The sequence below is a fragment of the Tetrao urogallus genome, assembly GCF_951394365.1.
Source record: "Tetrao urogallus genome assembly, chromosome: Z".
Classification (NCBI taxonomy): domain Eukaryota; kingdom Metazoa; phylum Chordata; class Aves; order Galliformes; family Phasianidae; genus Tetrao; species Tetrao urogallus.
This window is the reverse complement of record NC_136816.1, coordinates 14,032,616-14,054,336: the sequence shown is the minus strand read 5'-3', so window position 1 is coordinate 14,054,336 and position 21,721 is coordinate 14,032,616.

Sequence of the window (21,721 nt, the reverse complement as noted above, 5' to 3'; positions counted from 1 at the left end):
CTTGAAAGTTCATGTGTATAGTATTTGTGGCCATGTACAATATTTGTAGTCCAACTGCAGATTAGTTAGATGAGAATTTATTTTATTTTTCTATCTGGAATATTCTAAAGGCATCACTGACACACAGCCCAAATCCAATTAAACTAAGACTTCTTGTTGATGATGCTTTTTTTTGTTTTTAAATAATGCAGAAGTATACAGGTAATCTATGCATGATTTATATACAAATTTACTTTCCCTCTTTCAAGAAAATAAATCCACTTAAGAAGGATGACACCAGCATCTTAATGATTAGAATTTCTAAACCTGTGGTTTTAGGGAAATGACCACAACAAAGATTCCTCATTAACATAAAATATCAAGTTGTTTGTTGTAGTTTAACCTGGTATACAGTTAAGCACTACACAGAGGATTGCTCACTCCTCTACAAGTGGGTTGAAAGAGAGAACTGGAAACCAAACGGAACTTGTGGATTGAGACTAAAATTATTTGCTAAGACAGTGTCATGGTTTTATGATTTTGGTTATCAGTATTCCACACCACAACATCATGTAATGCACTGGGGGTTTGACTGCTGATGCTCAAGTTCCGGGTGCCTGTCCAGAGGAGAAGAACCACAATTCCCCAGGAGGCTTTGCGGTCAGCGAGGAGATAGAACTGTACACCTGATGCTCTCTTCTTCGCCTGCTCTTCTTTGCCTGTGCTTCTCTGTCTGCTTTTCTTCATCAGCTCAACTGGACTGCACTTCTCACCTCAGCATTGCGGTGAGGCCTATCCACCTTTCAGACACACTCTCATTATATTTTGCTGATACTATGTTTAGTAAATTAGTTTGTTCCACCTCAGATCGTTGCCGCTGTTTTCAATTATTTTCGGGTCCCATGTTTCCCTTTTCCAGAGGCGTGGATCCACAGATCCCTCCTCCCCACTGATCACAGAACTGGGCCGAACGATCCCGTAAACCGTTGACAGTCAGAAAAAGAAAATGAAAATAAAACAACAAAAACAACAAAAATGATAACTATGCATATATGCACAGTGCAATTATAAAATTAAAAAAATAAAAAAATTGTTGTGACGACAGATTTTTTGTCAGTTCTAATATTTTGACTTTATGAAACATTCCTTTATATGTATCCAGTTTGGCAGCATGTTTTTGCGTATAATGTCTATTTAAATTTTAATCTTGGAAAATTGACATGATGTCCCTTCAAGTAAAGCACAGTGCTAATATGTTTCAAAAAAATACTCACCTGATCATTTTCACTGAACATTCTTCCTTCATCCACTATTTTTTATGGGAGATTCTGTTTTCTTTTGAAATGATACAAGGTAGGTGGCAGGATAATTATTGGCAATTACGGTGTTTTACTCACCAGGCACAAGTGCATGAAATGTGTAGTACTCATGTTTCAGTTTGACTGAGTGTGTGTGGCAGGCACAACAGGTGGAGTTAGCCCTTCCCTGTGCCTTCCCTGTGTCCTGGTTTCAGCCCAGACAGAGCCAAGACAATCACACACAAATATTTACCTGTTACTAAATGATGGGTGTGTGCCTGGGTGCAGGCTGGGCTACTCAGTGGGGAAGAATTGGTATCTGTTGCACAGCAACAGAATGTAAGGGGATATTGGTGGGAAGACTCATCCCCTACTGCAATACCACCAGCTGCCTCTGATGATCATGGGTCAGCACCGTAAAATAGAAGGCATTACTTCTGGAACAGCCCCCATAATTATTTATCTTTCTTAAATACTGTTTCTAATGCAAGTTTGCTGACTAGCTGAGGAAGAAAGTCTTACTGATACTACTACAGAGAGAGCAGATCTGGAATTTATTTGATGTGAAAATATTTTTTAGCTACAGGATGGTCTTGAAAAATGACAGAGTGTAATTATAAAAATAAAAGAGATTTCAATAGAAGCATTCTGCCCAGAATTGTGTTTTTGTTTGGTTGTGGTTTTTCCTTTTTCTCTTTTTCTTTTGGTCAATCTGATTAATTAGAGAAAACCATGTACTTCCCTATAAAGGTGCAAGAAATTTTTATACCATTCATGATAGTTTTGTGGCTGGTAGTAGCAGGATGCTTACTGCCATTTTATATTATCATATTTTAGCATGTTTCCAGTGACAAGATGAGAGGAAGTCTTCTGTACACTCAGGGCTTAGTGTAAAATATGGAGAGCAAATTAACATGCAGATTATTCTGCAGACAATTTGCTTCCCTCTATCCACCAAAATCTTGAGAGTGATTGACAATAGCAAATATATTGTCATTATGAACTTCAGATTGCGTTTCTAGGCTTATGCGAAGCCTTCTGTACACAGCTGACATTGCCATTAAAGTATGATTTTATTAAAAATTCAATTCATCAGCTTGAGAAGTTGATAGTGGACCTTCCAAAATGATGTTCTGACTCATAACCAAAGTGATAATGTCTTCATTACTGTCTTTCAACAGGATATTAATACAACAGCCACAACACAGACAACAAATGTAGCTCTGACCATCATTTCAGTAAATGATCACTACTAGAAATAGCCAACAATTTAAGGTTTACAGAAAATCTCTGATCTCATTACTTACAGAGATTCTTCTCCTCTCAGAAATCTCATGAAGTTTCATTCATTCATTCATTTATACTTTTACTTAAAGTAATAATAATAATAATAATAATAATAATAAAAGCATGCAGACCACTCTCTCTAGTTCAAACACCAAATGCCTTCTGGGAGTCAATGTTACTAAAGCAATCAAGATGTTATTTACTTTATTCATCAATCTCACTAATTATAATGCCAGCAAAAACCCTCAGAACAAAGCTTGACTGAATTAACGTCAACATAATATTTAATTCAGGATTACCTTTATAGAAGTATATATATATATATATATATATATAGTAAATATATATACTATACAAAAGTATATATATGTACATATTCATGTATATATATATATATGTATGTATATATATGCACAATGGAAACACTACTTCTGCGTTGTTATAAATGTATACTGGTATAAATTAGTATAACATATGCTAGTATGTTCCCATTTTCTAATTGTACCAAGGTAGACTGGATACTTTTGAAGTACTTCTACAAAACTTTATTTTGAGTATGTTTATTTAAAATGATCATAAACAAACCATGTGTAACTGTAGGAAATTATTCCTCATCCACTATAAATGTACGTGAAATGGAATCACATAACAAATTTCAGATCAAACTACAATAGAATGCAAAACATTTTATCTTCTGATGGGAAATATTTTCAGGCATCTAACACATTCATTTCTATTCTTACCCAAAAGGATTCTTAAGAAAAAAAAAAAATTTAGAGCAGCATCTTTTCTTTCTGTGAGCTCTCAATATGTGTTTAATTTATCCAGAGACACACTCCAGGTGCTTTGTGAAAATATCTGCAGGAGCACATGCATTATTCAGGAGATTGACCTATATGCAAATGAATAAAAGTTTTAATCTAAAAGTGTTTTTCCGTATATCACAGTGCAGTGTGTAACCGCTAATACTGTACCTTTGGAAGCAAACCATATAATATTGGATTTCATGAAAGTTTTGAGTTTTTGAGACAGTACAATCTTGCAGATCCAGCTGTGGACTGAGATGAAGAAATTCTAGATTTCTAATCCTGATGTTGGCCTTGTATCAGGAGAAAATCATAGCCCTTTTTAGATTAGCTTTCCTTTACTTACTAATACAGTAGATAATGCTTTTATATAGTATACTTGAAAAATTTTCTTGCTATACAATTTATTAATTTACATATGTATGTATATTTCCACATATATATGCATTCTTAATAGGAAACTAAATAGATACACATATACATATATATATATATATATTACTGCACACTATCATATTTTTTTTCTAAAAAAAAATGTATTCTTCCAATGTGAATGTGCTTGAATATTTTGCTTAGAAACATAACCTTATAGGTTCAGTACAGTTCTCAGTAACAGCAGTGTCATATGCTAATCAGAGATTTAGTTGAACAGCATAATGAAGATAAGGGCATACTGTAACCATAATTTTCTATTTAATTAAATAGACAGACAATGTGGGGATGCTCCCCAGAACTCTGCTAAGATGGCATACAAATAATAATAATAATAATAATAATAAAAAATCCTTATTTATTTATGAATCTGTTACAAGGAATGTATTATGTTTATCCTCATCTTATGGCAGCTTGATTAAGAGTGCTTACTTTTTTTTTAGCCTTTTTCTCTAGTAGGTTGTTTAGAATTTTATTTAACAAAACACATTTTTTAAAGGACACCAGTAAACCTTCCTTCTCTGCATAACTTATTGAAAAATATAGGTAATCATGTGCTCATTGAGCACAGTTATATTCTGAAGGTCAGAGAAGTATATCTAATACTTCAAAGTCAGCAGAAAATACATCTGGTGAGATATTTCTCCTAGTCACATTCATTTTAATAAACTGTAGCCTAGTAAGGACTTAAGAATTTGTAGGCATCTGTAGGGACTGAATCATCCCTTCCTATGGAAGGCAAATATCTGAAATTAAGGAAACAGAACAAATTAGAGTTTTAAGACACTAAACACTAAACCATTTAAAGGGGTGAAAATGGCAAAACGGCGAAACAGATGAGCTAGCGTGGGTTAGCTTCTAAAGTTTGTTTTTTCCCTCTAACTCTCAGCCCTGACAGATGTGTTTCTTTTAATCTGAAAAACATGATCGTGCTTATCAGAACATCATTTGGTTGCAGTAATATGGAATAAAAGAAAATAGCTGCAGTGCAAAAGGCTTCTTGGACCATGAATAGAAGAAAAAAATGTGAAAGATGTTTCAGTGGCCTGGGTGATGTCCACTCATATGCCTACTCAGAAGAATACACTCCTTCAATATTCTGGTGCATGAACACAGAGACAGGACAATAATTGCTAGAAGAAAATCCTGATGATTAGAGAAGAGGGGATGTGACAGCCCTGTTAAGAATCCATCAGAAAATGGCAACAACGATGTTTCAAAGCTTTGTGTTCTTTCTACCTCATTTGGTATTAATGAGAGTTGCAGCTGTCAGATCCTTTTAAAAGCAGGTCTCAAATTAGCAGCAGTCTCACTTACATGTAAGTAAAAAACTAGGACTGGTGAGGACTTGTGCTGTCATCATGCAGTGAAGAGGAGCGAAACTGATTCAGGAGTTAGAGTTTGTGATCTTTATGATATCAAAGACAGGATGGTAAAAGGAAAGCTTTTTCTTTAGAGATACTTCCTAGAAGCTGGAAGAGGAACAGCAGGAAGTGCAATAAGTCTGAGTCTGTGCATGTTCAGTATTTAATTTGCCCTCCTTGTATGAGAGTGGACATTAAGGAAAAGGTAACGTTACAAATATTCTCTTTGTGACAAGTGTCAGTATACACCATTTTTAAGACAGTGATCTAAAAGCAGACTGAGAAACAAACAAACAAATAAACATAGGATAAGAAGATATGAACTTAAGGAGAATGAAGAAAATGCCCTTATCTAGGTCTTAAAATATATTCTATATTCCATGAAAAATCATCTTTCTTTTTATATGTTTTTAAGTTTTGCCTCTTCCTATCCCTGTGTGTGTGTGTGTGTGTGTGTGTGTTTTAGGTCACAGAATTTACATGGGAAATAGAGGCATTCAAGATCAGGCTACACTGGGCTCTGGTTGAGCTGCAGATATCTTTGTTTATCACAAGGGACTCAATGACTTTTAACAGTCCCTTCCTGCCCAAGAAATGCTATTCTTCTATGACTGTGGTCTTCTAAAATATAACATCATAGCTAACCTTAGCTATTTTATGCTCATTTCTTCCTTGGTATTCATACAAATACGTATCCTAAAAAATATATCCAAATTCCAAAAGAATTATAACTGTATTAAAGTAAAAAATCTTGGCAAGAGATACAGTTCAGTATTTACTGAAAACAGGATTTGCTAAGTTGTATTTCTATTTGCAGTTATGACTCTGCACTTTGTTGTTGCATGAGGTGTTAGTCACTCATAAATCGCTCTCTGCAATTTTTCTCAGTGCCTGGCATGGCCTCCATGCTTTGATCTATGGATCTCAAGGTAGCTACTAGTGTTCCAGATCCCAATTGAAATATTTTGATGCACAAATACATACTGCTTCATCTGGTGCTTTTTCAAGGTTTATAAATACTGCGGCATTCACCCCTGAAGAAAATCAGCTCTAGAGCTTTGTTATTTCTGTAAGTACCCTGGTTACAAATCCATTTGTCTGTGTCTGCATTTTTGTGTGTCTGGATTTTTTTTCTTCCAGGCAATATATGCGCTGGTACCACTTACACTTAATAAATTATCTTTCTTTAAAAAAAAAAAAAAAGCTAGGTTTTGGTTGGCTGCTGTTGAATCTTAAAAGGGAGGAAGTAAATTTGAATTCCAGCCTTATTATTGTATAACAAGTTTTGTACAGACTTTAGTTTAATTTTATAAAACTGAAACAAATATTTCATCAGATGGGAAGAAAAATTCTCTGAGCCTTGCTGCTCAGAGACTGTAAATAAGATTCTTATATAAGAGAGAAAAGAAATCAAGATTTAAAATGCCTACAGAAATAGCTGGTCTGCTTACAAATTCAGCACTCACACTGCAGTTTGTTAATGAAAAATAATAAATTTTGTAGGCACTTCTACCTCCAACTAAAATCCTTAATGGAAAAGATACTAATAGCAACACAATCCTTCTTGCTACCCAAGTGTTTAAGTGAACACTATCTTCCTTTTGCAACGCTCCCACATGTCTTTAGTATTCACTAAGATAAACTATCCTGCTCCTTGAAGCCCCAGATGACTAGTTTGTTCTTTTCAAACCCACAGTTGAAAAGCTCAAAGCGTATGCTGGACATTGCAACTGCTTCTTTTCTACCTTATATCTGAAGGAAGTCCAGAGTTGCATAGACATTTTGCAGTTTATGTTTCCAGATTTAATTTTGATCAAAAATGTCAGAATGGTATAATAACATTCTTTTCTCTTTTCACTAATCTTAATCAGTTTGCATCACTGAAATACTGGCTGTGCTATGGAAACCAAAACTGGAGAATATTTAGCACAGTTCATAGTCTGTATATTTATCATTCATCAGATGAAACCTGTGAACATCAATCATGCATCTTCGTTTGTTCTGACACACAATATAATAATGGTTTGAACTCAACTGCAAGTTCACCTTTTAAAGAAAGCACTTCTTGAAAACATGCAAGAATAGTGGTTATAGAGAAAGCAATTACTTTGTAAAATTCAATCATGAATTGGTGAAACTGTCTCTGAATTGGGAAATTTTGAATACTGGAAGTTAAGAAGAATAAAAATTCCAGGTGTATACTCAAAACTTGATACATCATTCCATCAGCTGACCAACTGCTGGAAGAGCAGAATAACTGAGAATAACTGGATGTGCTCCAGGAAAGCAGATTTAGGACGAAGAAAAACTACTGTGCTACAGCAGCAGAGAGAAAGGAGTGAGAAATGTGCCCTGCAGGCACCAAGGTCAGATGCAAGGAGTGCAGAAGGTGTTCCAGGAGCAGAGCAAAAGTCTTCTGTAGCCCAGGAGAGGCGCATGGTGGAGCAAGCTGCCCACCTGCAGTCCAAGGGCACAATGCAGAATGGATCATAGAATTATAGAATTATTTGAGTTGGAAGGAAAGACCATCTTGTTCAACTTCCCTGCAATGAACAGGAACAGCTACAGATAGACCAGGCTGCTCAGAGTCCCATCCAGTCTGACCTTGAATGTCTCCAGGCACAGAACATGCACCACTGGCTTGTTCCTGTTGTCCTCCACAACTAGTGTAAAAATGCTTCTCCTTATATCCAATCTAACTCTTCCTCTTTTTAGTTTGAAACCATTTCTCCCTGTTCTATTGCAACAAGCCCCAATAAAGAGTTAGTCCCCTAATTTATTTTAGCCCAATTTTTGATACTGAGAAGCTACTCTCAGATCTCCCCAGAGTCTTCTCTTGCTCAGTCTGAACAGTCCCAGCTCCCTCAGCCTGTCCTCACAGGAGAGGTTCTGCATCCCTCAGATCAATTTTATGGAAGCGCTTCAAGAGGTCCATGTCTCTCCTGTACTGAGGGCTTCACATCTGGACACAGTACTCCAGATGAGGTCTCACCAGTGCGGAGGAGAGGGGCAGGATCACCTCCTTTGCTCTGGTAGCCACATCTCTTTTGATGGAGCCTGGGATACAGTTAGCTCTCTGGTCTGCAAGGGCTCATTGCTATCTCGTGTCCAGGTTACCATCCCCCTGTACCACAAAGTACTGTTTATATAATTTCCAGGATCCATGACCTTCCTGGCAAAGAGGTGGGACTTATAGATTTTTAGTTCCCTTGGTCTTCCTTTCTAGCCTTCTTGAAAATTGGTGTGAGATTGCCTTTTTTTCAGTCATTAGAGTCTGAACACCATGACTTTTCAAATATCATTGACAGTGTCTTGATGATAACAACAGCCAGTTCCTTCAGGATTCATGAATGCACTTAATCAAGATCCATAGAGTTATGGATGTTCAGGATCCTCAGGTGGTTGTGAACCTGATTTTCACTTACAGTGGAAGGAATATTGCTCCCCTGGGACCTGTTTTGTGACCAATCTGCTCAAGGTATGTGGGAAAAGTAGTTGAAGACTATTCTACTCAAGGTGTCTTGCAGAGTAATGAAGAGCAAGCCAAAAATGCTGTTGACATTAGCTTTCTCCTTGGCTGTTGTTACCAGACTGCCTGTATTGTACACTAGAAGTAATTCACATTCTTTGCCTTTCATTTGCTGATTAATTTATATTTAGAAACCTGTCTTTGCATCTCTTGTCATGTCCAGTTCCAGCTGGGCTTTGACCTTCCTAACCCCATCCCAAGATACCATTCATATAATCCTTCCAGGATACCTTCTCTCTTCATCTACTACCTGTGAATTTTCCTCTTCTTCTCTGGTTTGACCAGCAGGTTCCAGTTTAGCCATGCTGTTCTCTTGCCTTCTCTTCCTGGCTTTTCTGACCATATATTTGCTTTCCCATGTTACTATCCTTCCCAGTGAAATGGAAAGGAAGGATCCCTGTGATGGTTTGAGATACCTACTTCTTAAAGCAGCGTCTGAGAATTAGTCCCAATAGAAGAAACAGAATGAAACTGCTTCACGGAAGATGGGGGTACCTCCAAATGTCATCAAAGTCAACAGTAACCTGCATTCTGTTAAATTGCTTCCTTATAAATAGAAGTTAATAATGTCTTAATCAGGAATCAACTGATCAATTTGTCATTATCAGAACCTGAGTAATATCTTAACTATACTCATAACATTATTCACAAGCAATACCAGGGCTAGTAGGCTTTAAAAAAAAGGTGGAAAAGTAGTTCCTAAAGAAAGGTGATCCATCTACTTTTCACTCTAGTTGCAGGAAATTACTGATATTTTAGGTACATGACTGAGGAAAGCTGAGATTGATTATAGTTCTTAATACACTGAGCAGCTGGCTGTAACAGAGCTTTAAAGAACAGTTTCTCAACTCAACTAGGGATCAACGCAGGAGAAGGAGAGAGGCTACATGAAAGAAGAAATAGGAGTGGAAAGGAGATGAAAGAAAAGAGGAGATGAAGGAAGGAAACTAAAAAAATGGAAGAAGAGTCAAACAGTAATTGCTCCAATTTATGACTTAAAAGTGAACATATAGGAGGAATCCAGCAGAAATTGCATCACGAGAGCATTACAGAAATAAATAGTAAAGGTAGCAGACCAGGGAATCAAATCAGCGTGGTCTGAGAAATTCTTATTTCTTGTTCTGGGCTGTCATGTTGTTCATCTCACCCTTTGAGAAGTTGGATATCCTTCATACAGTTTAGTAGAATAAATACATTAAAGCATATAGGAAATTTAGATCATTTTGAAAGAAGGTTTATGGGCACTTTTGAAGAGGGAACTGGTTAATTGATATCATTAACAACTATTAAGCATGTGAAGGATACTTGTGGGAAGAGCTGATCCACTCGAGAGATTTTCTGTGCAGGGAGTTAACATTATTAGACTTAGTTCATGCTACTATATATCTATTTTAGTTTTTTTGTTACTTGGTTAATAAGAATATAAAACTTTCTGATGTGTTAATGTGTTGGATTGGAATGTGCTGAACTGGATAATGAGGATGATTTAATAAGGTATTTTCCAATAGTGAAGTTGGGCTGTCTGAAACCAGCAGTTTGAAAACACAGTAAAAGCAATGGGCCATTAATGAATATGGAATGAAGTAACTGAACTGATTGCATAGGTTCTGAGAGGGATAATAATACAGACACGTTGCTTATACATATAGGATTGAGTTCTGAGTGCTCTTCCTTTTTTTAGGAGCTCTCCTCATGATCTTTTCAGGATCTTCTTCTGTGCCCATTTCTGTAAAACCATAAATTTGTAGACACAAAAAGCTACCAAAATACTGTTGAACTAAGCTAGTCCAGTCTAGTCTAATCTATGCGTTTTCAACAGACAAAGTTTTGCAGCCCAGACTTGCTATCATTTCCTATTCAACAAAATGAATATCATTATTAAGTTACATCTGTTATTTCAGACAAACACTGCTTGTCTCATATAGTTTGATGCTTTTATCATCACATATACTCAAGCATTATCAAATAGATAATAATTATTGAAACAAAAGTAATAACTTTAAGCTTAAAATACTAAGACATTTAACCAAACATGTGTAGGGACTAATTAGAAATTAATAAGGTAATTGATGATAGAAAATGTAAAATCCTGGAATTAATCAAAACACAGCAAGGAAAGTCTCTGCTGTATAAAAATTTCTCCTGTAAAATGTTATATAAGTGTGGTAAAAAGAAAAATAAACAGCTGTGTTCAAACTGCTAATGTATAGAAAGTTAAATAAAGACAAGGTAAAATGGTTAATAATTGTAGATCAAAGCAAAATTACTGGTTTATTGATGAAAATCATCTCAGCAAGACAACCAAAACAATTACTGCAATGAAAGCAGTTATTCACCACAACAGTTTAGCACTGCTTTTCTATCTTAGGAGGCAAGCCAAGTACTCTACTAGAGAAAATCAATTACTTCTAAACCATGTATTTATGGTTGTGGAAAGGTCTTGTTTAAAAGAATACTAGGGAAAAGTCTGAGATCCCTCTTACTTTATCGTCTGTGCACGCCACTGCAGCAATTTTCAGACATGCAACTAATTGTACATATAATCCCAGTATTTAAATTATGATTATACAGTAGCCTAACATTGCATGTACATTTTGTTCTATGTATTTTAAAAATATATTACTTTCAAAATACATATCAGAAACTCTGCTAAAACCATTGTAACTTTCATGAATTGGAAATGAACAAGGTTTGAAGTATTCACATATAAACCTGTATTTAATCATTACCTTGGTTTTAGAGGAATAATTCCTGTGCGTGTACCAGAAATTATCTATAAGCAACCACAATAACTGATAATAATTTTTATTAAAAAATAAACTGAAATCACATCATTATATCACAAGAAGAGTGTCTTTGCTGTCAGTGGGAGAGGAACCCTCACTCACACACACAATCAAATAATCTAAAACAGGAGCTGGACAAAAAATTGTACAAGTGAAGTGACCTATGAAAACCTCAGGACTCCTACTGATAACATCACCTGCTGCTGATTGGGGAATTCAATACAGTTCATAAGTAGAACAATGTAGTACCCAAAGTCCAGTGAAAAACACTCGAGTTTTCTGTTGTTAGAGGAATTGGAAAACTAAACTTAAAACCTGTTAATATCAGTCTTTCAAAATGGGGAAGAGCTAATGATTAACAGTCTTCTGGTGGGCTTGGGGTCAGAGAGAATGTCAAATGGGGCTTTTATAGTTGTAAGGTGGAAAGGATGAAAAAAGCAAAGCAATGTCTAATCACACATAGCCTGATGAATGTCACTTGAAGGATGAAAATCAACAATTCTAAAATTCATGGGGTAAAATGTGAGGGATTGAAGGATTTGGCTCTAAACTTCAAGCACACTCCAGAGGCTGAAGAAGAGAGAGTTATGTTCTTCATCTGTGCTCAGAAAACAGTAAAGATGGAAGACACAATTGGCTTGCTTATGGAAACCTAAAAGAGAATTAGTCAGCAAGATAATATTCAAAATCTTCTTTTAACACTACAGAGATATAGACAGTGTGTTTACATCAAGTAGTTTACTGTCTTCTACTGTAGAAACTTATATAGAACTTAGAACTTATATAGGTTAGATTTCTTTTTAAGTAACTAAATTTGGCAGAGATAAATCCCAGCCTGCGCAAACCTGAATCCAGCAATTTGATCAAATTTCTCAAAAAATTATATTAGTATATAAGGTGTTTCAGATTCTCCTGGAATGGTTATACACAGTAGTACAACCTATCCCAAAAAGACAGGCATACAGCTCAGTTATAAACAGGCAATTGTATATATTTTTAAGTTCTTTACATATTTTCTGACACAGCTTTGCTCTGTGCCTGCCAGTACTCCTCCAGGAAGCCGCTGGCTACAGTTCAAGAGCACAGGGTAATCTCACAATAGATGATGTTCACAAGGGAACTCAGTTTTGGGAGGAAAGGAAATTTTAATTGTATGAATGAGACTTGTGCTATTTTTGCCTTATGGACAGAGAACGAGTCTCAGTATGTTTTATTTATTAGCACAGGTGTAGCCAGTAAATCTGACTTACAGAGAATTAATGTTCTATAAGAGCTGGAAATAATTAACTCTGCTTTCTTAGAGTTACTATAGCTGATTGATTTTAATTTCTAAGCAGTTGCAGAGACTACTGTTGAAAATTTACTCTTGGGTTATGCAATTATAAGGCCTCCTTTTCTCTCATTTCCAGCAGTACACGAGGTCCGTTTTCTTAAGGTATATACAATCCATCTTCACTTACCTCCTGCCTAGTTCTGGAAAATGCAGCAAATACAGTAACGTGTGAGGCTTCCATCTACCCATAAAATAGGGCAAGTAGAAAAGTTATTTTTGAAGGAATTATACTGATAAACAAAGATTTAAGAACTAGGAAAATAAGGGAAAAAGTGGTATATATAATCTTTGAGAATATAGCAGGATTATTTGTACCCTTCACCTCTCTGAAACCCACATTATTAAACATAGATCATATTTTTACAATAACCAGTAAAAAGCTGGAAACTATTATATATGTGCATATATATTGTTATATATGATGAATATATATAAGAACATGTCTTTTGAATTTGCAGAATGAACAAATAGGCTCAAGCTGTATAATTTCCTTCATCTTCTCCATCTGATTTATAGAAGCATTTTAAATATTATTAACCAAGACTTTTAGAACCATATATTATTGCATTATTTGCCAAGAAACTGGAATGTCTTTTTCTTTCTGTTTTATTAAACAAGTTGCATGGTCCCCATTCATTTAGGCACTTAACTTCTCTGACTGAATGATCACAAAGGTAGGTATAAATGAAGTGAATATAACTTGATAGTTGTGCCTTTATGGATTTTATTTGTTCTCACAGGCACCTTAAAGGCATGAAAAAACATGGATCTTCCAAAGCACTCAGCCTTATTGATTTTTTTTCTTTGTAGGTGGCCTTCCAGACCTTCAGATTAAATATCCTGGTCCTGAGACAGGGGGAAAGCTTATTTTTAAAATCAATATGAAAGGATGTTCCATAGATATGCTCGATAATCTTCTCAGTTAGTGAAAGACTGTGTGGCTGCATAAACTCTCAGACAGCTGTTGTGCCAAAAATGAAATAGAAGACCTACGATCTCAGCATAGGTTAGCCCTTGGGTAAAGAGTGTGTTTGGGACAGTGCTGTGTGTTTTTAATTCTCACTGTCATCATCTTTGCAGCAGAGTTCAGAAGCAGTTTACAATTGCTCAAATGTAAGATGGGACAGAAATGTATATTTCTTTAAAATCCAAGGAATGCTCTTATTTGATAGTGCAGTGTTATACTCAGAAACTAATTGTAGAACTTACTGTAGAAGATGAATGATTACCTTTTTTGTCTGATGTCATGCCCAGTTTTGGCCAGTTTTGGCATAAAAGATATCTGTATTGCTCCATAACGCTATGAAAAATGATGGCAATGTTATAAGAATAACAATTAAAATGTGTAGATTTTGTTACACAGGGTCATGTTGAAGTTAAATGTTTTCATATAAGGACAATTAGTTTCCCTCTCTTCCTCTCCTTTTGCTCTTGTTCCCTGTCCCCTCCGCCTTCACTCTTCCCCTTCTCTTTCCCTCTCCCCTACTCCCCAGTCTGCCTTAATCCCAGAAATAATCACCTTTAGTGAATCTATCCCACTTCTTTGTTTCTTTCTTTCATACTGAAAGCTATTATACCGAGAAAATAATTTGTTGTTTAATAAAGGAGAAATAAAAGTAATTTGGTTCAGTTCATTTCAAACTCAAAAAAATCCACCTCTTTATTACAGTTGTTTTTGGATTTTGGTTGTTTTGTTTGTTTTTAAGTAAAATATTACAGGAAACACTAAAATGGAGAAAAAAGTTCATTCTTTTAAATGCCAATCTAGTTTGAAATTCTAGCTATATAGAAATGCTATTCTAGCATGTATGTTAAACTTACATTCCTAGAACAATGTTCTGTAGAATCTGAACCAGCTTTGTAAAACCCATTACTTATCTGTCGATGCATTAGGAGTTTTTTTAACTCCATGACTTGTGTGTGTGTGTACGTGAAATGAATCTAGAATCAAACCATGGATTCAAATGATAGAAATGTAGAACTAGAGAATGATTGAATACCCTGAGTTTGAAGAGATCCACAAGAATCATCTGTCCTGGCTCCACAAAGCACCACCCCAAACTCAAGCCCTATATCAGAGTGGTATCCAAATGCTACTTGAGCTCCAGCAGCTTAGGGCTGTACCGACTGCCCCTGGGGAGCTCTTTCGTTAACCCCCACCTGCCCTTCTCCATGCAATTCCCTCAGGCCGTGTCGCTGTTGCCAGAGGGGCAAAGTTCAGCTTTGTCTCAGGCGCAGAATTCAGCCATCACTCTTGCTGAACTTCATGTGATTGTTGATAATTCTACTGGGAGACAAAATTGGTGGCTCCAACAAAATACGAGTTCTGAGTTGATTTCAAATCACTGAGAGAAAACTCTCAAGTAGAATGTTACATTTGGTAACTAAATAATTACTCTCTAACTCTCCTCCCAAGACCTGTTGACTTCCAGGGTGCTGTGTTTGCTTCATTTCTTTGCTTGACATTTGGTTGACTTTTTTGGTTCATAAAAAAATTGTTTTAAGTTCTGGTTAGTAACCCGATGGCAGCATATTGAATATTTTCCCCTCTAAGGCATTGCAATGAATGTTATGATTAAGACACTTTTAACACTTGGATACTTACAAGGAACTTTATATTTTATATTATAATTAAGGCATCTACTTAGAACTGTAACGGGAACTAAATAAAAAAAGTTCATCAAAGTGTTTACAATTTAATTTTACACACCTATATCTTTTAACCGTATGAAATTATTGAGCTTGAAACATGGCATTAATGTAAGTTTAACAAAACAAGAGAAATTAAATGTATTTCTAGTAAGTGAGAAGTTTCTTTAATTGGTTTATAGATTTTATGACTACAGGAGATCAAAACTTGTATCAAATAAGTCCTTAGTATTTACTTATGCAAAAAATAGTGTCTTATTTTGCTATCTTTGCCAATAATGCGTCTCAGGTACCTGAAATCCCATCAGCTAATTTGAAAGCTATATTATGTTTTTATCTGGATTCTTCACAGTTATTTTCTGCAGTTCGATAACAGAGGCATCTGGACTCTTGCTCTTATCTTTATAATATCTTAAGATTGAAAGAAAAAAAATTGACTATAAGTAGAGTACCAATAAATAACTTAGATTTTTCAATGACAGTGTAGTAGAATGATTCACATGGGCTATCCTCTAGAAAGCACATTATGAACTTCTTTTATTTGCTTCCACTCTTCTCAGATAGAAATAAAATATGCTGAAGATAAGATGTTACAGAAGTAAAGCTCAAGTTCTTGGTGTCACATCAAACTGAGTGGAACAACATGAAAGCTGCTCAGAAGCCAGAATCACAGCATCACAGAGTCACAGAATCAAGGAATGGCCTGGCTTGAAAGGGATCTCAAGGATCACGAATCTCCAAGAAGAAAAAAAAAATCCAATTAACTGCTTGTTTCTAATTGGACAAAACTATTTAGATGCAAACTGTTTTTTAAAAGACTGAGATCCAATAGATCAAAAGACCATTCTTTTTTAAAAATAAATGGATGACCATTTTATCCAGTAAGAAGAGTTTTTATGCTGCTATCACTTTCAGATGTAACTACTGAACATACAGATAGAATGGCATCAGTTTCTTCTTGAACTTCCATTACTTAGTAAAACTTTATATTTTAGTGTTTGTAGAGGTTTTGCTGGTGTTGTTTTTGTTTTTGTTTGCTTGGTTGTTTCGAGGGAACAAAAAAAAATAAAATAAAATAGAAGTACAATCCTGATATAGCAATACAATTTTTTTCATCTAATTATTTAACTATGAGTAGTTATCTAGCTCCTACAGCACTAGAACTTCCATAATATATTGCTATGCCAAAAAAGCATATGCTTAACAGAGGTTCTTTGATTGATTTGTGTTCTATAACACTAGGATAATCTCAAATATTCAGATAGCATGTGGGCATATTCTGTTCTTAAAAGGAAGAGATTTCTGCCCAACAGATAAACTACTTGGCAGAAGCTGAACCTTTCTATTTTTGTAAGTGGCAGGAATAAATAACAGTTGTACTGGTAAAAAGATCCAAATCTAGAATCACTTTATCCCAAACAAGAGGTTGGAAAAAAATATACTATCAATATTGTTGCAGTAAAAAAATACAAGGAATATACATTGTCACAAGCATCTGAGTCTTCTTGTTAACAAAGAAAAGATTTTCTTTGTTGGAGGGAAGGTGTTATCTTCTCAGTTGTCTCCTTAAAGAATTTTCTGTATCTTGGAACAGTTAATATTAAAACCAGCAGTTGTCTAGGTGCTTTAACTCTTGTCAATCAGGCATGGTGATATCTGCCAGGCTCTCAACTGTGTCACTGTTCAAACATAAAATGAAGGGTTATGAAATTACTGAAAGCATAACAGACCAGTGTAAAATGTCCTGTCATGGGGATCTTAGATGTGTTAATGAGAAGAGGGGATAGGCTTAATCCCTGCAGGATATTCTACACAAGGGCAATGGAAGAAAGAGCTGCTGCCTGTCATTTCATGCTGTGATCAGCTTGAGAAAAGTCTGATGTAGATGAAGTGTTTCACCATTCACTCCTGCTTACAGATCATTATTAAATCCATTGCTACATTCAGATAATGTATATCACCCCAGCCTGTTTATACCCAGAGGGCCCCTTTCATGTGCTCTTCATCACACCCGCTGTTAGGCTGCCATTAATTTCCAAGAAAATGTGGATCATGTAAGATTTCTGCAGTCCACATGTAAAGTTCAGCCATCAGGTTATCTGGAACAATACTTCTTTGCTTCAAATACGTCCTTGATCTTAAGGAGAGGAAGAAAAAGTGAAAGGAAGAAAACACCACATGCACCTGAAAGACACAGACTTCTTCAGTGGAAAAGAGTGTCTACTTAACTGATTCTGCTCAGTGAGGTCCAATAGTGCACACCAACAACAATTATTTGAAAGAAATATTGGTTTGAACTCCTAGTTTGGCTGTCAGAAGATGGGAAGCATCATCAGCCTCCTAAGAACATTGCACATAAGGAGAAGTTGGTAACTACAGCTGCCTTAATCCAAACTACTGCAAAGGCATGAAAACACTGGGGGTTTTTGCAATAAGGTCACCAAAGGTAATCATTTGGAGCCTAAATTAGATTTCATAAATATTTTCAGATTTGGTAGTTGAGAAAATTAGACAAGTAAAACTGAAAAAAATCAATCTACTCTAACTAATCTCATGTTACAAGCAAAAACATATTGCTTTCTTTCTTTCTTTTTGTTGTTTTGTTTTCTCTCAGAAAGTGATTAAATTGCATCTTAAAATGTAGTGTTTTTTTGTAATGTTTTGGGATATGTTTTGCAAATAGTTCCAGACCCATCCTTTCTGATATTTTCCCAATTTACACATTCATTTTGTATTCCTTTGTTTTTAAGCTAGCAACTGTTTCTTTGATATAACTGTACGTAGTGGAATAAAGCATTTTAATCTACCTTTTAAGAGAGGCTGACAAAGAGATAAAACAATAAGGAGTTCTATGTGTTCACATGGAAAAGACTTTTTTTCATGGACTGGTTAATAGAACTATACTGTACCTGATAAATGTTGGAAATAGCTGTTCAGCTGGTGGTTCAGGTATTTTTCTTCTCATTAGCTGTGTCCAATTAATGATCTCCATTCTTAATCCTTAAATCCCTGTATCTATCTTAACAATTTGATTATGGACTTTCTCTAACCTGAGATTTTGTTTTCCGTTCAGGAAAGAGTAATCCCTATTTCAGATGATTCTGTAGCTGTCCATTATACCAACGATATTTCTAATGTCAGTTGGTATATTTTTAATCAAAATTCCAATAGATTAGGTCTAGATCATTTACTTTGTCTAGAAAAAGAATTTCACATTAGTCTAATATGATCTAAATTTGGTAAACTCATGTCTTATGAGGTGGAATTTCACACCTGACACAGCATGAAATGAATTCTAATGGCTCCCCTAGTGACATTAGCCAAAATAATTGTTAAGATAGAGAATAATTTTATCTTAGTAGAAATTCATGGGAACTGTAACATCATTACTTTTTATTCTTTATGATCTGTGAACTTATCCTCAAAATGTAACTGATTTCAGCGATGTTATACTAAATAACAGCTTGATATAATGCATAAAGCTAATATCAACAGTATACTTTTCCACAAATTACTTGACAGATGCAATTATCAGATTACTTTAGAACTAAGCATAGTAATGCATCAAAACCACAATTTTACCTCCTAGAATCAAGAATTACATCAAACAATGTTGATTCTCTGTTAGAATAATATACCAATTTAAATTCTATAACATAGAATAATAGAATCCTTAGAGTTGGAAGAGACCAGTGAAGGTCATCTAATCCAACTCACCTGCAGTGAACAGAGACATCCATAGTTAGATCAAGTTGCCCAGGTCCTGATCCAGCCTCGCCCTGAAAGTCTCCATGGATGGGGCATGCACTACCTCTTTGGGCAGCCCTTGCCGGTGCCCTCACCATCCTCGTTGTAAAAGACTTTTTTCCTTATAGTAACATACACTCTTTGAGCTTGAAATCATTTGCCCTTGTTCTGTCACCACAGACCATGCTAAAGAGTCTGTCCCCTTCTGTCCTATAGCTCCTCTTTACATACTGAAAGGCTGATATCGGGTCACCTCGGAGCCCTGTCTTCTCCAGGCTGAAGAGCCCTAGTACTCTCAAACTGTCTTTACAAGAGAGGTGTTCCACTCAGAGGATCATTTCTGTGGCCCTTCTCTGGATATGCTCCAGCTGGTTCACATTCTCTCCAGTACTGAGGACTCTACATCTGGATGCAGTACTCCAGGTGAAGCCGCACCAGCACAGACTAGAGAGGCAGGATCAACTCCCTTACCCTGCCGGCCATGCTTCTTTTGATGCAGCCCAGATACAATTGGCTTTCTGAGCTGTGAGGGTGCATTGCTGGCTCATGTCCAACTTGCCATCTACACATATGCCCAGGTCTTTTTCGGCAGGACTGTGCTCAATACTTTCATTCCCTCACCTTGTATTGGTAATGGGGCTTGCCTCAACTGAAGTGCAAGATCTTGCATTTGGATTTGTTGAATCTCTTGAAGTTCATCTGGGCCCGCTGATTGAGCTTGTCTAGGTCCCTTTGTATGGCATCCTCTCCTTCTACTGTGTCGACTGCAGCCCACAGCTTGGAGTCATCAGCAAACTTGCCATGGGTGCACTTGACCCTGGTGTCTATGCCTTATTGAAGATATTAAAAACATTGGTCCCAACACCTACCCCTGGGGGACACCGCTCATCACCAATCTCCATTCAGACACTGAACCATTGACCACCACTCTTTGGACTTGATCCTGCAGCCAGATATTCCTCCATTGAACAGTCCACCATCAAATTCATATCTTTCTAATTTGGAGAGAGCCTTACTGAAGTCAAGATTGATGATGACATAAGTGGCTCTTCATAGAATCATAAAATGGCCTAGGTTGAAAAGGACCTCAAAGATCATCTAGTTTCAACCTCCCTGCCACGGACAAGGGTGCCAACCACTAGACCAAGCTGGCAACCCTTGTCCATTGGCATATTTACATTGTCATTAAACATATTTACATCATTACGTATAATACAGAAAAAGAAGGAGATTGGCTTGTAGATTTTTTTGAAGAATGTGAACTGATAATAATTTAATGTGAGATTGTTACATGGACATACATAGGTTTTTCTCAAGTATTCTTTCATGGGCATTGCACTTTGCCTGGATGGGTGTTCACTGTCCTGATAACAAAATGGTTTGTTCTCAGACAGACCATTTGTCTCATCTGGAACAACTATAATACAGCAGTAGTTCAGAGAATTCCTATTATCTTATCCTATTATAAGCAACTATTATCAACCAAGTAACAAAGATATATATGCACTTACAGTAATAATAGCTATGCAGATTCTTAATGCAAATACACTCATTCTTATATCTACCCCTGCTTCTGTGATGATATCTGCACCCTTCCAGTTCTCTGCACAATTGCCACCTTCTTGAAGATGATGTGTAGATTGGTGGCAGTTGGACCAGGACAACACGTCAGCATCATAACCTTGTCACCATTGTTCACGTTGTCCTCCTGGCCAGCTTGGGTTTATTTGAAATGTTTCCTAAGACAATCTTCTTACTTCCTATGTCTTTAGTTCCCAGACAAATTTTTACTAACTACACTTCCTGGCTATTATTGATGTTACACAGTAGCTTCCTACAACTGACACAATATTTGTCACCTTGTGATTATGCAAGTTTAGTAGAATTTCACTGTATATGTTGTACTCAGATCTAAGCTAGAACAAGTTGAATAATAATCAATTGACCTAAGCAACTTTTCTTGCAACAAAAATTGGTTAAAGTAAGCTTAGGCCATCATAAACTCAGACAAGTCCTGTGACCTGGATAATCAGGTCTATACAGAGGATTTTACTAGTGATGACAATATTGTCTGTACTGAACTGTAAGCCAGAAGAAATGCAGAATTCAGTGTTGAAAGATCTATTCTCAGTCACCTTCAGGAAAAAGAAATACTTCCCAGGTTATGTTAATTCTGCTGGCTCCCATTTGAATAGTACATGGTACTGTTTCAGCACTCTGAACTAATGCAAGTCAGTAATGTATTTGCTGTTTTCACTGTTAGCAAGAGAAAAGATTTTATGTAAACAATTTTTTTCTTTTAATTTAAAATTCTATCCTGTAACTACATAATAATGGAGTCAAAGAAAACTAAGTTTTTAAAACTCAGAAAGAAAAGTTTTTTTCTGGACTATTTACATTTTGTATCAAGGTTTGTAAATTTCATGTTTTACTGTTGTTCGTTTTGTGTTGTTGCTTTTTTTTTTTTTAATTTAATTTAATTTAATTTAATTTAATTTAATTTGATTTCAG